The 13,084-nt window shown below is 35.8% G+C and overlaps 2 protein-coding genes across 3 annotated transcripts in view; one reads left to right on the top strand and one right to left on the bottom strand.

The window, feature by feature from the left end:
- Nt5dc1 (5'-nucleotidase domain containing 1) overlaps window positions 1-13,084 on the bottom strand; it is a 105,601-nt gene that overhangs the window by 45,250 nt on the left and 47,267 nt on the right. The window lies entirely within an intron of this gene.
- The window catches only part of Col10a1 (collagen type X alpha 1 chain), a 33,935-nt gene continuing 33,175 nt past the window's right edge, over window positions 12,325-13,084 (top strand). Inside the window, exon 1 of the mRNA XM_042665740.1 lies at window positions 12,325-12,390. The gene's annotated coding sequence lies outside the window, so the exon portion shown is untranslated. The remainder of the gene's footprint in view (window positions 12,391-13,084) is intronic.

Genomic DNA, 13,084 nt, shown 5'->3' with positions numbered 1-13,084 from the left:
GTAATGAGTACATTTCTTGTCCGTTATCCCCTCCTTTGTTATTCTCCTACTATCCCCTCCCTCCACCCCCGTCACTCCTCCCCTACCCCGAAGTTGTAACATTCATTTCCAATATACTGTCTTGTGGGTGCCACTGTTGCAATGGGTTATCCTGTGTTCCTGTTTCAGCTTTTGTTATTCCCCTTCCCCTCCCCAAATTAGACCAATGTATACACAAGATGCAGTCCATTACTTAGAGGAAAAGTTGGAAGCACTTAGTAATTCAGTTTCCAAACATGGACTACCACTGTTTATGACTGCTTCAACAACAAATGTAGGGGAATGGGCTAGTTGTTAGCACCACTGCAGAAATTCCTTAGTGAACTGGTCCAAGAGTGATCATCTCATTTTAAGAGTCCTATGCTGGCCACAAAGCAGACTTGTCTGTACATTAGTTCTATCTCCTCCATTTATCAAGAAAGGTTAGATTCAAGTTAAGGAGTTTAGGAGGGTGTCATGATCTATCCAGATTGTTATGAGGATTTTAAAGCACATTAGCTTAGATCACATAAATTCAGACTTAATCTCATTCTTTTCTTCTTCTATTCCTCCCTCTCTCTCTCTTCTTTCAAAAGCGAGGAATAGTTTTATGAAAATTAGACATGTAGGGTTAAAAAACCAAACCAAACCCCAAACCCCCACTTTGCTGTAAGTAAACTCCCTGATTACAAATGTTCTTATACTGATTGGCTGCTGAAATTATAGGGGTGTACCACCATGCTTAGTGGTAGTTTACTTTCTTTTTGTGTATGCTGGGTACTTGGACTGGGCTTTCTTGTTCATGGCTCGTGCTTTACCACTTGAGTTAAGTTTCCATCCTGGCTTTTTGTTGGTTAATTGGAGATGAAGTCTCACAGACTTTGCTTCCTGTGATGGCTTCATACCACAAACTGTCAGATCTCAGCCTTCCCAGTAGCTAGGATTATAGGTGAAGGCTATCACAGGTCCCTCTGGTAATTCACTTTTAGGCTGAAAATTCACATCATTAAAAAGAAAAAAAAGGTAATAAATATATTTTGACCAACTTTACAGTGAAGCAGATGGGAGCTATTTATAATATTTATAGTAGTGAGATCCATTCATAGAAATAATAGTCTAGCTCTCACAGTGGCGCCTGGCTTTGGATATATTACAGTCGGTATTTCCTTAAAACTTCTATTGCCATGAATGAAAACACAGCTAACTGAAAAAGCCATGAGAGTTATAAACAGAGAAGGAATGTAATCTATGTGTTGAAACTTATTTGTATTGAGAACTTGCTGAAAAGGGAAAGCTCACATGACAAAAGATTACTGTCTGTAGTCTTATGCATGAAATCAATTCCATGAGATACCACAAAGTATTTATATTGAGATTAGTCCACACACCGTAACAGAAACTGCATTTTAAATAGGAGCTCTACATTTTAATGATGGTTCTCTGGGCTTTTCTAAGCCTGTGTCCCAGTACTTGATTCCATGTAATAAAAACAGTATTAAAAAATATCTACATATATTTTATAGGCTTTCTAAAATTATATGGTTGAAGGAAAAGGTGTTTTTAGGAGGAATATAAAAAAATGTAGAAGCAAACAAAAAATTGCACTACTACCAGTTACTATCTAGTTGCCTTACACAGGTAAATAAGTTTTGCCTTTCTAAATTTTTAAATAAAACATTCTTTTTAATATGTCAATATTTGGAGACAAATTGGAAAACAAAAATAAAAAAAAGCTGATCTAAGTTTTGGATTAGGCTGGCATGGTGGTAGAGGAGGCTGAGGATTTCAAGGATTTTAGGACAGTATGGGATCGATTTTTTAAAATTTTTTATCAAGATTTTGTCTCAAAATAAAAAGTTTTGAATTCAACTGAAAGTATTAGTTGAAATCTGAATATTATACAACAAGATTTCACTAGTCTCAATTTGTGTGTGTGTGTGTGTGTGTGTATGTGTGTGTGTATGTGTATGTGTATTATTACTCAGAGGGAAAAGCCTGGGAAAGCATGATCATTTTTTTTTTTTTGGGTCTGGTCGTGGGGCCTGAACTCTGGGCCTGGGCACTGTTCCTCAGCTCTTCAGCTCAAGGCTAGCCCTCTACCACTTGAGCCACAGAGCCACTTCTGGCTTTTTCTTTTTGCTTATGTGGTGCTGAGGAATCGAACCCAGGGCATCATGCATGCGCTCTACCACTGAGCCACCTTCCCAGCCCCGGATGATCATATTTTTTTCACAATTTACAACACTATTATTAAAAAGCTAACAAGGAGAAAAAGAGTTATGAGAATATTTAAAGTAGAAAATGAAGGCTGTAATTTCTTACTTTTCTTAAATAGAAATGGCTCAAAAACTACTACTGCCAGCAGCTGTGATCCTTAATATGTAGAGAATTGTTATTGTACTGTATATATTCTCTTCTTTTTTTTTTCTTTTTTTTTTATTGTGAAAATACTGTACAGAGGGGTTACAATTACATGGGCAAGATAGTGAGTACATTTATTATCAAGCATTGTAGCCTCCTCCTTTGTTTCCCCTTCCCATCCTCCCTCCCCTCACACCCAATCCTCCCCCCCCCCCCCCAAGTTGTAAAGTACGTTTACATAGCTAAGATCTGGAACCAACCCAGATGCCCCTCAGTAGATGAATGGATCAAGAAAATGTGGTATATATACACAATGGAATTCTATGCCTCCATCAGAAAGAATGACATTGCCCCATTTGTTAGGAAATGGAAAGGCTTGGAAAAAATTATATTAAGTGAAGTAAGCCAAGCCCAAAGAAACATAGGTCTCATGATTTCCCTTATTTGCAATATCTAGTATATCTATGAGTCAAGCAGAAAAGGTCAGATAAGGTGATGCTAGGAAAATGAACCCTAAGATATATATTCTCTTCTTATATGCTCATGTACACTTTTACATATTTCAAATGTGGATTTTATGATGTGTCTTTTTTATTGTGAAAATACTGTATAAAGGGGTTACAATTACATGGGCAAGATAATGAGTACATTTCTTATCAAGCATTGAAGCCTCCTCCTTTGTTTCCTCTTCCCATCCTTCCCATCTCCCCTGCCCCCCATGTGTCTTAAAAATATAAAATTACACATATATACATAATAGGTGACTAGTAAATGACTATTTTTTTCAATAAACATTATGATGTTTCCATTCTAGGGGAAAATCCCAAGTGAAGTATTAAAATTATTGTAAGCAAAGACAGGCATGTATGTGTGTAGGGAGTTCTAGTTAAAAATGGCGGAGAAAGGGCATTTGATAGAAGAATAGTTTCAGTTCTTGTCAATGTATAAATTCTGATGATAAACTAGCTAAAAAGTACCATCTGATAGTCTAACATCTGACTTTTGGGTCTAGGAAAAACTGTTTGCAATTTTACCACAATCTAGTCAGCTTCTTTTCCTCCCAGTATAGCCTGTACCCATGCATTACTTCACCTTTTCCAGAAACTATGTGCATGGTTTTTCTTAGGCTGCCTGTGTGTCAGTCACTCAGATGGCTGCCAACACCATCTCCCTTATGTGTTAGGATCTTGTGGGCTGAAATGTCACATGGTTCATTTCTTTGCACCTACTCTAGATATCAATCACAAGGGTGATGATGATGACAACATTAGGTACTGTAATAGTTCCAAAGATCACACATGTGAAAGGTAAGTGTTGAAAAGTTAAGATCCTGACGACTTCCCACTACTTCTAACTGTGGACTTACCTTCATTCTCTACTTCAATTTCTTTATATTTCCTCTTTCTAGGGCTAAGGATGTAGCTTAGTAGACCTGCCTAATGTCAGTAAGTCATTGGTCGCAGCAATGTAAAAACAAAACAAAACAAAAACAAAGTAAGATTTGGTGGGGGGACGCCGGGGGGAGGCTGGGAAGGGAGGGGAAGGGGAAACAAAGGAGGAGGCTACAATGCTTGATAAGAAATGTACTCATTATCTTGCCCATGTAATTGTAGCCCCTCTGTACAGTATTTTCACAGTAAAAAATAAAAACCCTTATCTTACAATTTTGCTCTATAAAAGCTAATAAGAACTTGTTACTGTATTTCTATTAACACCACCTTCAAAATGTACTAACTATACAAGACTTCTCAGTGGTAATATTAAATATCACAAATCCCTTAAAAGACTTGCAGTTAGTGTCTATCTATATATAGAAAAAAAAATCACTGAAATATAGAAACATTTTTTCTTAGATAAATGTTCTTATTTAAATGGACAAAACAAGTTGGACACTAATATCTCCTGCTTGCAATCCTAAACTACTCAGGAGGCTGAGATCAGAGTATCTTTGTTTGAAGCCAGCTTGGGCAACATCTCCAAAATAACTGACTAAAAGCTGGGCTGGAGGTGTGACTCAAGTGTAAACAGCTAACCTAGCAAGCTAAATGAACATGTTCAAAGTCTTGAATTCAAATCTAGTATTGGCAAAATAAAGCAGCTTCAAAGGCAAAATTATGATTTAACTAATTATTTAAAATCAATAATTCTATGCCTATTTTATTATGTTTAGCTCATGAAATAAAATTTGATCTAAAAATAGCTACTTTACAATGTGTCTCATACAAAGTATACCATGTCTTAACTTGGTTATATGAGCTAAATTATAGCCATGATTTCTTTATTCTACCAAATTCTTCCTTCCAAAGAGACATCATTTTTCTATACTTGTAATTAAGAGCATATTTCCAAAAAGAAATATCAAGAATAATACTAAGAGTTAGAGAAATTCATGAATACTGCACAAGTATTAGCAAAAGATAAAACTTATCACCTTGAATGGTGAGAACTCTCATTTACACATTATATTAAAATTTACACATCATATTATAGCTGTGCTGTAATAATGTTTAATATCGGTCAAAAATTCTAATACATTTGGAATAACTGAAAACCAATGGGCAAGTGTGGTTTCTGACCAAGAGAAAGAAGGACATAGAAGACCGTCTAAACTTAAAAGAGTGTAACAAATGTCCAGATAACCCCAGACAGCATACATTTCTTTAGAACTATGGAAGAGGCAGAAGCACAAAGAAATATAAGAGAATTAATGAGGAAGAGGGCTTCTTCATCTTGGACTATATGGTGAGCTGGTGGAAGGATTACTACATGACCAGCTGCCAGGCAAGACTTTCCATGCATCTGTTCGTCTGAGGGCACACATTCTAGCTCACATGGCTTTCAAGGAAGTGATCAGCAGTCATAGGAAAGCTGGGGGGAGGATGAGAGTATCTGCAAGAGTCAGATACAAAGTGCCACTTACTTCCTCAGAATCTTAATGTGAATGAGGCAAAAGGCATAGGTAGCCAGAGGAAGAGAAGCAAGTATCTATAGAAACCAGAAAGGACAAAGTGTGACTGTGGGAAAGATGAAAGAAAAACTCTGCCCTGGACAAAGTTTTGGATCTATGATCTTATGTCAATACCAAGTAAAGGTGTTTTGCTTCTGGATGAGGCAGAAAACCTCTGCCCACTGTCAGCTGTAGGGAAAGGATAGCATTTGGCTGTCATGGAGAGGAAAACCAAGATTGCTTAAAAAAAGAAAACAAACAAACCTAATCCAGGTGTAGATGTAGATGGTTTCCTAAGAGTGAGGCTGAATCAGAACAGAACCACACCTGCCTCACCCCTCCAAGATGCACAGCACAGGAAGTGGTGCTGTGGCTCAAGTGGTAGACCATTATAGCCTTGAGCCAAAGAAGCTCAGAGATAGTGCCCAGTCCTAGAGTTCAAGCCCCAGAACTGGCAAAAAAGAAAAAAAAGATGCATAGCACAGTATCCTGTCTAGGGGAGCGCAAGAATGTGAATTAGTATGCAGCACAGCCTCTCTAAGCCCTGGACAGCGCAGCCTAGCACGTGAGGATTTTGAAACAGGTGGACCACAGAAGGTAGGAAAAAATCCAAAAGTGAGCTCAACTCCTGACTAGACTACAACTAACACATGAACAGCCTGACAGAAGAAATCTACCAAGTCCCCGTTGAGGTACAAATATTGCTGATGTAGTACCTAATGTTCACAAAACGACTGGCAATCAATTGAAAATTGTGACTAGACAAATGACCCTCTCCCAAACCACTTACTGTTAAAAGACAAAATAACAAATATAATCAGACTTATGTTTGATTCAGATTTTTGGGCTATCAGGAAGGGATATAAAGTGTTGAAAGCTCTAGTGAAAAAAGATGAACATGAATGAGTAGACAGGACATGTTAGCAAAGGAGTATGGAAATACTGAAAATTTAAAAGACTATCAAAGATGAAGATTCTTCGGTGGGCTCATCAGCTCCTGATGAACTAAGGACATATGAATGAAACTGAACAATAGTCAACTGAATTTCTCTATGTTAAATAAAAACAGAAAATGAATAATTCAAAATATACACAAAATATACAATATATATATACGATATCTATATCTATCTATATATACAAAATATACACAAAAGATACGCAGATCTAAGAAGTTCAGAAAAGAACAAGATAAAAATATCACTTATCCTGGTATTTACTACACAACAGACAGCTAAAGGTCAATACAAAAGGAAAATCATGAAGGTAGCTAGAGAAAATGTCTGTCTAGTTTTTATACAAATTACTCATTTTCCATTACCATGAAAAGCATGAAGGAAGAAGTATTTTGTTCTTATTTGCAACCTGAATTTTATAACAAGTGATAAATATTATATTCCACCCAGACATCTTTTATGATTTCACTTGAACATGCCTACCATGTTTTGCCTCAGAGAAAGGCAAAGGATTAACACCACTGCACTTTCTGTCCTACTGGTAGGATCAAAACAGTCTGTCCATGTGTCCATAGAACACTTCAAATTTCACTATTCCAGGCAGAGTAGCATCTCCAACCACCAAACCTTGAATTTGGGCTGGAACTACTGAGGGGCTTCCAATGAATAAATTATGAAAAGGGAAAGATAAGTATCTTCACAGTGGAGAAAGCTAGTAAATGCTTAAGGTCAGATAACCTCGCTTTGCATTACCAGAGATGTCTTGCTGACAGATGCATCTCTGATATGCTGAAGAGAAAGGCTCAACACCAGATGCATCTCTGATATGCTGAAGAGAAAGGCTCAACACCTCTGTGCAAGCCTTCTTCAGGCCCATAACACCAGTCCAGTCATGGGATAACCCCAGACAAACCCAAACAGAGGGACGTTTTACAAAATACTTGGCTGGTACTCCAAGACTGTCAAGGTTAGGGGAAATAAAATAAAAATAAATAAAAACCGTCATAGACCAGAAGAGAGGCTAATAAGACGCGATGACTAAATGGAATGTGGTATCCTGAAACAGAAAAAAGACATTAGTGGAAAAATTGGTAGAAACCCCATGAACTATGAAGATTAATTCATAGTAATATCCAGTGTGTGGACTAATGCACGTAGAGGAAGTACAGGATCTCTTCACTACTTTTGTGTAAATCTAGGGATGACTCCAAAACAAAAAGTTGATAGAACAACAAAAAAATAAATACTAATGTAATGGGAAAAGAGAAGACAAGGGGGTATTGGCCAGATGTGTTTGATTTCTCCTCCTTACCCTAAGGCATAGGGTCTTCATACAGCATCCTGGTTGGGTGATGGTAGCAGGGAAGAAGGCTCATTTGCAGAACGGGATGGATATGATATACTGTCTACTCCCTTAAGTCACACCACTGGAAGATTTTGTTCCATTGTCCAAAACTCACAGAGATGAAACAAATCTTCACTGTTTTACTACCACAGATAGGTGAAGGTATTTCAGTTTCAGATTGTAAAGGCGAAATGCTCTCATTTCTTCCTTTTTTAACCATACTTTTCTAAGTTTCAATTTTTAGTACTCTTTAACATAAAATCTGGGAAGTCTTGATATGTTTTTCAAGTAAGTGAGCCTCCCATAGGAACACTGTCAGTTTATTTTCATAGAAACACTGCTAGGGGTTATGGTTTAGAAACGTTTGAATTGTTACTTTTAATACATGGTGTTTCATTTATTCCCAGGATACTATAAATACTATAAGCGATTATAAGCATAATGAGTAAAAATTTGAACTTAAAAATTATATGGAAGAACATAAAAATAACTAATTTAATGTTACTTCCAAGCAATGATGTATGTGAACCAGTCATCTGATCTTTTTTTTTCCCCTACAGTCATGGGGCTTGAACTCACGGCCTGGGTACTGTCCCTGAGCACTTTTGCTAAAGGCTAGTACTCTACCACTTTGAGCCACAGTTCCACTTCTCTGATCAATTTTTTTATGTTAAAAAAGCTAAATAGAAAATGTACTCATTACCTTACTCATATAACTGTAACCCCTCAATACAGTATCTTTACAATAAAAATATATCAAAAATCAAAATGTTTTCAAATTAAACAGAGGATTTTAGCCTAATTGGGTATCTACAACTGAGATCTTCAATTGTGGCAAATTGCCTATTCTGAATTATTCTGTTATTTCCTTATTTAGAAAACAAACAGGAACAAAGAAAGATTTTCTGAAAGATCAAACTGCATAAATTCCAAACATCCAGGAATAACAGGTCTCTGATTATTTCTAAATCTAATATAATAAGTACTTAAAATTCTCAACCTTTCTTTCTTATATAAACTATTAGTTGCTATGTAAAGAAAAAAATATTTCCAAGGTATACATATTACCAAGCATAGTAATAATACAGTCTTTAAGAATATATTTTGTTTATTAGCTTAAATTAATTATGTGGGAGGAATTTCATTGCTATATCTCCACACATGAAATAACATAGTGATCTCTACTTAAAATAATTGTAAAACCACTTACACAGTATAAAAAAATGAAGACAAATAATTTTGAGCTTTTTGTGAGGGAATCATAGGATGCTATTGAAAGGCTTCACAGATTTACAGTCAATTAAGGAATGCTCAACTCCTGTATTTATCTTGATATACAGATGGCAAAGTCAGGAGCCCAATATCTATAGATGGATACGATAGCATTTGAGAAAAAAACCTGTCTTTCTTTTCATCTTACAATCTTTCTACAATCTTACTACTTCTCAAAGATGTTGTTTTGACTTAGCTGGCTATCCATCAATAAAATCCCTATTAACCAAAACAGGCCAGAACACCTTCTTACCCTTGGACTTGAGCTGTTTTGAATGTAGGACCAGATTAAAATCATCTCATTAAGTACCTCTTCAACATCAGAACACAAAAACTGAGACATTACACATTCATTCACACAATCTTGTCTCAGGACTTCTCTGAGCCTGTTTGTCTTACGTGGCCTAGTTTTCCCATCAAGGGAGAAAGTCTGGAGAACTTAGAATTCTGTCGTGATCTTTAAACCGAACAGTAGAATAAATAGTAAGAGAACGGGGATGCCAAATATGGAACTGAATGGGCTCTGATTTTCCATTCTAAACCATGGACTATTCTAATCTCCTCTCCTTTCTCAGGACCTCTTCAGGAGTGCTAGTTCTGAAATCTGATGATTATCAATATAATGACCATCTTTATCAGCATTTCCATACCAGGACCTGTTTGAATAAATGTATAAAGTTCCGATAGCTAGATTATAAATGATCTTATAGAACAGTGTCTATTTAACATTCCCAAGTTCTAATTCCCTGAACAAAATAATGTTCTGCAAAACCTGAGCAAAACATACCTATTTATATTTATTTCACTTTATGACTTCTATTCTTAAAATAATAATCTTGGTGGGTAATTAACAAAGAAGCCAACTGACTACAACTTTAAAATATGCAAGCCATAACAGTGCTAACAATTACATTCACAAGTTATTCATATTTAAATTTATTAGGTTATTCAACAATTGTTTATTAAACATCTAGTACTGACCAAGAACTGTGCTAAGAAAGAAATAAACAAAAAAAGATGAATGTCCCCACTTTTAAGGGCATTTCAGCATAGCCAAAGGAGACAGAGCTTATGTTTCAGAAGTGTCCAAACACTAACCAATGATACTACTTATAGGTTTGGGAAATCCTCCAAGTCCTAAGGAGAACAAAGGAAAAGAAAATGTGCAGAATAATAAAAGGCTTAAAGCTAAAGACAAAAGAGAAATTAGTAGCCTGAGCAAAATAGCCTTTCAAGAACAACTGCAAGCCGGGCGCAGGTGGCTCACACCTGTAATCCTAGCTACAAAGGAGGCTAAGAACTGAGGATCTCAGTTCAAAGCCAGCCTGGGAAGGAAAGTCCGTGAGACTCTTATCTCCAATAAACCACTGAAAAACTGAAAGTGGCGCTGTGGCTCAAGTGGTAGAGTGCTCGCCTTGAGCTGAAGAGCTCAGGGACAGCGCCCAAGCCTAGAGTTCAAGCCCCACGACCCACCAAAAAAAAAAAAAAAAGAACAATTGCAGAGTGGGCCTTTTACATATACAACAGAACCATAAGACAGTGCAGAAAATAGCCATTAACCTATCCCTAGAGAAAATACTCTTCAAGAAATAGTAATAAGAATTATAATTCTTTCAGTAAAGATAATCATTGTGTATTTATCACAAAAGTATTTCATTTTCTAAGAAGGTGCTAAGTGCAAATATTGTCCATAAGTATACTTTGTATCAAATCAGTCTTATTCTTTTATTCCTTCCCATGCTTTCCCCTAATTATTTGATACTTTGTACATGTATTATTCACTTCCTGCCTACTCCTTTGTTCTTTACTGCTCTGATGCCAAAAATGTGCTGTAAGGTATGTAAACAATGTCCTTTGTGATTATCTGCCAGATATTCTTGAGTAGCTAATTTACTGACCTATCCAGTCTCTGTGCTGGTATTATAATTAGTTTTTTCTTTTGCTCCTCTAAACACATGTGTCTTTGTCCACATAAATAAATGGAAAGCACTCATTTGGACAGCAGTTCAGTTATACCATAGATCTGTGGGAAATGTCTACTAAATTTTCAAAGAGACCTTATTTCAGTTTGTATCTAGTTGTTAATTTATGGAAAAGATAAAAACTCATTCTCTGAAATCAACTTCATTATGGTACTTCTATTTAAACATGACAAAACTACAATGCTTACATATGTGCTTACACATATTTGAAATAAGTTTTTTTTTCTTATTAGAATCAAGCAGAGGAATTATGTGATCTTTCTTGCCTATCTGAATTTTGTTTATTATGTTGTGTTTTTGGGAAACTACTATGTGTGACATGCAATCTAAGGAATTAAAATGGTTGAGAAATTTCTGTTCTTCAAGAAGATTAAATCACAAAGCCTATTCAGAATACTAAATTGCTTAGAATCAATTTATCACCAATGATTTTTACATGTACAAGAAAATGCAAATATAGAAGTGACATACTTTGCACTTTAAAACATTTGTGATATTAGTTTAAATAGAATAAACTTCTAAGGCAATAAAAAATTTAAAAATGGGTACATCTGTCCTCTCAAACATTTATGATTTGTTTTGCTAACATTCAAAATTCTCTTTTGAAATTACCAAACTATTGTCAAGATTAGCTATCCTACAGTGGGGTACAGAACTGTGCTATCCTGCATAATATGAGAAGTTATTCCTCCTATTTCCCTGCACCCTATACTGTAAATTGCCCTGTCTCTCCCTATCCCCACTAACCTCAAGCACTGGCAATTGCTATTCTATTCTCTGCTTACTGAGATCAGATTTTTTTTTTTAACTTCAGCAAATGAAAAGATACAGTACATTGTCTTTTTATGCTTGCTTTAAGAAAATGTGTAATTTTGACTTCATTTAACTATACTAATTTTATTTAATAAAACTCTTCTTTTTTCTCTCTCTGGAAAACTTAATATGCCTCTCTGGATTTAAAAAAAAAGAATAAACACAGTGCTGAGTCAATTTTGAAAAGGAATAAAGTAGAATTAAAAATTGATGTTACAAAAAAGCTATTTAGCAGACTTATATGAAACACATTTCCCTTCTGAAATGTACACTTTATTTAGATTTAATAATTAAAACTACTGAAGAATTTGTTTTTGAACTCTCGCAATGTAAGTGTTCAGGCCAAGGTATCATTCCATTCTTGCATTAACACATGGGATCAAATAAATGAAAATCTCCCAATCCCCTTCCACATCTCAAAAAGTCACTGTTGCTGGAAAACAACAGAAATGTATTCTCTCCTGGAAATGAATCAGAAGGCAGGCCATCATTCGGTAGCCAGCATGTGATTCAGCACAGCTTTGTACAAAAAGTATAAAGTTCAAAAACAACCCCAAAAGGATTCTGGACCTAGTGGACAGTTTTCTACCCTTCCTGGAATTATTACGGACAGCATCTATGAGCACCAGCATGACAAAATTGTGACTTTCAAAGAACAGCCAACAACAAGCACTTAGGGGCTCTCAGCAAACACAGGTAGGAGAAATTCAAACGTGTGAAAGAGTTTTCTATGAACAGTGAGGTGAATAGACGAAAAACAGGGCATGCGCACTGACAATGACTATTTAAAGTACTTCTTAGGAGAGCTAATATATCTAAAGAAAACAGGATTGTGTGTGTGTGTGTGTGTGTGTGTGTGTGTGTGTGTGTGTGTGTGTGTGTGTACTTCATAAGATTGTATCTTCTTGTCTTCACTAAACAATGTTTAAATTTTAAAAAATCTACAAACTACTCTTTTCTGGATTTGAAGGGATGTTGTAGGTAATTTAAACAGGAGGAGGAAGTACCTATGTAGACATGCAGAGTTTATGATAAAGCTGTTGTCTAAACTGAAATGTTTTCAAGGAGGCAGCATGCCCGAGCACTGCCATATCTACACTCAAACTTTTGGTACAACCATTTACCGGAGAGATATGAGTATGTTTCATGACAAGTTATTATCTTATAAAAACTGCATTAGGGTAATGTGATCTCAGCCATTCAAACTAGTAAGTTCTTATAAGTTTAGAGGAACTACTTTTTTTTTTTGAAAGCTCATGCTACCAATGGGAGATATTTTTAATTTTCTTTCCTTTTTATCTTTCAGTAGTTGCATAAGGGTTTAGTTCAATATGTCAATTTATGAGTACAATCCATCTCAATCAATGTGCTAGCTCATCCATCATTCTTC

Source organism: Dipodomys spectabilis, unplaced genomic scaffold, assembly GCF_019054845.1.
Source record: "Dipodomys spectabilis isolate Male_0828 unplaced genomic scaffold, ASM1905484v1 ptg000001l, whole genome shotgun sequence".
NCBI classification, from domain to species: Eukaryota; Metazoa; Chordata; class Mammalia; order Rodentia; family Heteromyidae; genus Dipodomys; species Dipodomys spectabilis.
This window is presented reverse-complemented; position numbering and strand designations above follow the sequence as displayed.